The 3292-nt window shown below is 45.6% G+C and overlaps 1 non-coding gene across 1 annotated transcript; it reads left to right on the top strand.

Moving 5' to 3' along the window:
* Window positions 1–301: 301 nt before the first annotated feature.
* On the top strand, window positions 302–373 carry TRNAE-UUC (transfer RNA glutamic acid (anticodon UUC)). The gene has a single exon. It is a non-coding gene; the product is annotated as a tRNA-Glu (tRNA).
* The last annotated feature ends 2919 nt before the right edge of the window (window positions 374–3292 follow it).

The raw sequence follows: 3292 nt of genomic DNA, 5'->3' as shown, positions 1-3292 counted from the left end.
AAAAAAAAAAAAATATATATATATATATATATATATATAGGAAACAGCACCGCACAGGTTGCCTGCAGGGAGAGACTGGGTGACTAGGAGACAGGGATGGGAGGGATACTTACTTTTACTTTACAACGTTCTGCACTATTTGAATTCGAACCATGTAAATGTACCATCTTTTCAACAAAAGAAAATCTATGTTTAAGAGGTCATCTGTCGTCCTAACACCCAAAGATAGCATGGTTAACGTTTTAGTGTCTTCTCATGTTTTTCCTATTATATCTATATACAAGAAATATTTTTCGGGTATTCCCTGGTGGTCCAGTGGTTAGGACTCAGCACTTTCACTGCTGTGGCCCAGGTTCAATCCCTGGTCAGGGAACTAAGATCCCGCAAAAAAAAAAAAAAAAAAAAAAAATTTACAAACAAGGGCTAATTCCGTCCTACTGTTCCGAAACTTTTCACTTAGTATAACAATTTCTGGACTTCCCTGGTGGTGCAGTGGTTAAGAATCTGCCTGCCAATGCAGGGGACACGGGTTAAAGCCCTGGTCCGGGAATATCCCACATGACAGGGAGCAACTAAGCCCGTGCACCGCAAATACTGAGCCTGTGCTCTGGAGCCCACGAGCCACAACTACTGAAGCCCGTGCACCTAGAGCCCATGCTCCACAACAAGAGAAGCCACTGCAGTGAGAAGACTGAGCACCGCAACAAAGAGTAGCCCCTGCTCACCGCAACTAGAGAAAGCCAGCAAGCAGCAATAAAGACCCAAGACAGCCAAATAAATACATACATACATAAAATTTAAAAATATATATGTATAACAATTTCTCCAGTTGCTGAACTTTTTTTGTAACATTTGGAATGACTTCATAGTATTCCATTAAATGAACAACTTACATATGCAAGTCCCCTATTGCTGGACATTTTGGTCTTTCTAATTTTTTGCTATTAAAGCCAGGCATTAAAAGGCATTGCCAATTAGCCTTAAGATATCTGGCAAATCCAGTTAACCAGAACATCTGTTCTCTAAGCCTCCTGGGTAATGTGGTTTTGCTGGTGGTGGGCAGAGTCCAACCCAGCCTAGCACCCGGGTTCGGCAGGCACTTGGCTCCAGCAACCTGGGGTTGGTAAGTCCCAGTCACTTGTTTCCCAGTTACCTGAGTTGCAGATTTAGAACCCTCCGCAGTGAGCAGGTGAGTACCCAACACAACTCCCTTCTGGTGGCTGGACCTTGGGGCCCTGGGCTGGGCACCACCTGGTTATGGAGCAGTGACCAATGGGCAGCAGCCCTGGGGATTCAAATGCTCACAGGCCAGGCTGAGCTGAGCAGAGTCACTGAGTCAGCACAGCAGGGGAGCTCAAGGCCTATGGAGGAGGGTTGGTGTAAGTATGTGCCTCCCTGCAGCAGGATCCTGGGGCCCCCGGGGTTAGGGTCAAGGAGAGAGGAACTGTGTTTGCTGTCCCTCCCAAAATCTCACATTAGGCAGCATGGTGTAGAGGAAAGAGCATGGGTTTGGGGACTTCCCTGGTGGCACAGTGGTTAAGGATCCGCCTGCCAATGCAAGGGACACGGGTTCGAGCCCTGGTCCTGGAAGATCCCACATGCCATGGAGCAACTAAGCCCGTGCACCACAACTACTGAGCCTGTGCTCTAGAGCCCGAGTCACAACTACTGAGCTTGCAAGCCACAACTACTTAGCCTGTGAGCCACAACTACTGAAGCCCATGTGTCTAGAGCCCGTGCTCTGCAACAAGAGAAGCCACCACAACGAGAAGCCCATGAACCGTAACAAAGAGTAGTCCCCGCGCATAGCAACAAAGACCCAACATAGCCAAAAATAAATTAAAAAAAAAAAAAAAAGTTAAAAAAAACCCAAAAAGCCCAGGCCCCTTTTTTTTTTTTTTTTTTTTTTTTCGGTACTCGGGCCTCTCACTGTTGTGGCCTCTCCTGTTGCGGAGCACAGGCTCCGTGCGGAGCACAGGCTCTGGACGCGCAGGCTTAGCGGCCATGACTCACGGGCCTAGCTGCTCTGCGTCATGTGGGATCTTCCCAGACCGGGGCACGAACCCGTGTCCCCTGCATCGGCAGGTGGACTCTCAACCACTGCGCCACCAGGGAAGCCCTATTCCGAGCTATTTTATTCTTTTTGTTGCAATATTGCAATGGTAAATGGGAGTGTTTTCTTGATTTCACTTTCAGATTTTTCATCGTTAGTATATAGGAATGCCAGAGATTTCTGTGCATTAATTTTGTATCCTGCTACTTTACCAAATTCATTGATTAGCTCTAGTAGTTTTCTGGTAGCATCTTTAGGATTCTCTATGTATAGTATCATGTCATCTGCAAACAGTGACAGTTTTACCTCTTCTTTTCCGATTTGGATTCCTTTTATTTCTTTTTTTTCTCCGATTGCTATGGCTAAAACTTCCAAAACTATGTTGAATAATAGTGGTGAGAGTGGGCACCCTTGTCTTGTTCCTAATCTTAGAAGAAACAGTTTCAGTTTTTCACCATTGAGAACGATGTTGCCTGTGGGTTTGTCATATATGGCCTTTATTATGTTGAGGTAAGTTCCCTCTATGCCTACTTTCTGGAGAGTTTTTATCATAAATTGGTGTTGAATTTTGTCAAAAGCTTTTTCTGCATCTATTGAGATTATCATATGGTTGTTTTTTTCGTTTTTTTTTTTTGTGGTACCCGGGCCTCTCACTGTTGTGGCCCCTCCCGTTGTGGAGCACAGGCTCCGGACGTGCAGGCTTAGCGGCCATGGCTCATGGGCCCAGCCGCTCTGTGGCATGTGGGATCCTCCCAGACCGGGGCACGAACCCGTGTCCCCTGCATCGGCAGGAGGACTCTCAACCACTGCGCCACCAGGGAAGCCCTATCATATGGTTTTTATCCTTCAGTTTGTTAATATGGTGTATCACATTGATTTGCGTATATTAAAGAATCCTTGCATTCCTGGGATAAACCCCACTTGATCATGGTGTATGATCCTTTTAATGTGCTGTTGGATTCTGTTTGCTAGTATCTTGTTGAGGATTTTTGCATCTATGTTCATCAGTGATATTGGCCTGTAGTTTTCTTTCTTTGTGACATCCTTGTCTGGTTTTGGTATCAAGGTGATGGTGGCCTCGTAGAATGAGTTTGGGAGTGTTCCTCCCTCTGCTATATTTTAGAAGAGTTTGAGAAGGATAGGTGTTAGCTCTTCTCTAAATGTTTGATAGAATTCACCTGTGAAGCCGTCTGGTCCTGGGCTTTTGTTTGTTGGAAGATTTTTAATCACAGTTTCAAT

The sequence above is a fragment of the Lipotes vexillifer genome, unplaced genomic scaffold (assembly GCF_000442215.2).
Source record: "Lipotes vexillifer unplaced genomic scaffold, Lipotes_vexillifer_v1.1 scaffold496, whole genome shotgun sequence".
NCBI lineage: Eukaryota > Metazoa > Chordata > Mammalia > Artiodactyla > Lipotidae > Lipotes > Lipotes vexillifer.
The sequence above is the reverse complement of the archived record's forward strand: the minus strand, read 5'-3'. Positions and strand labels throughout refer to the sequence as shown.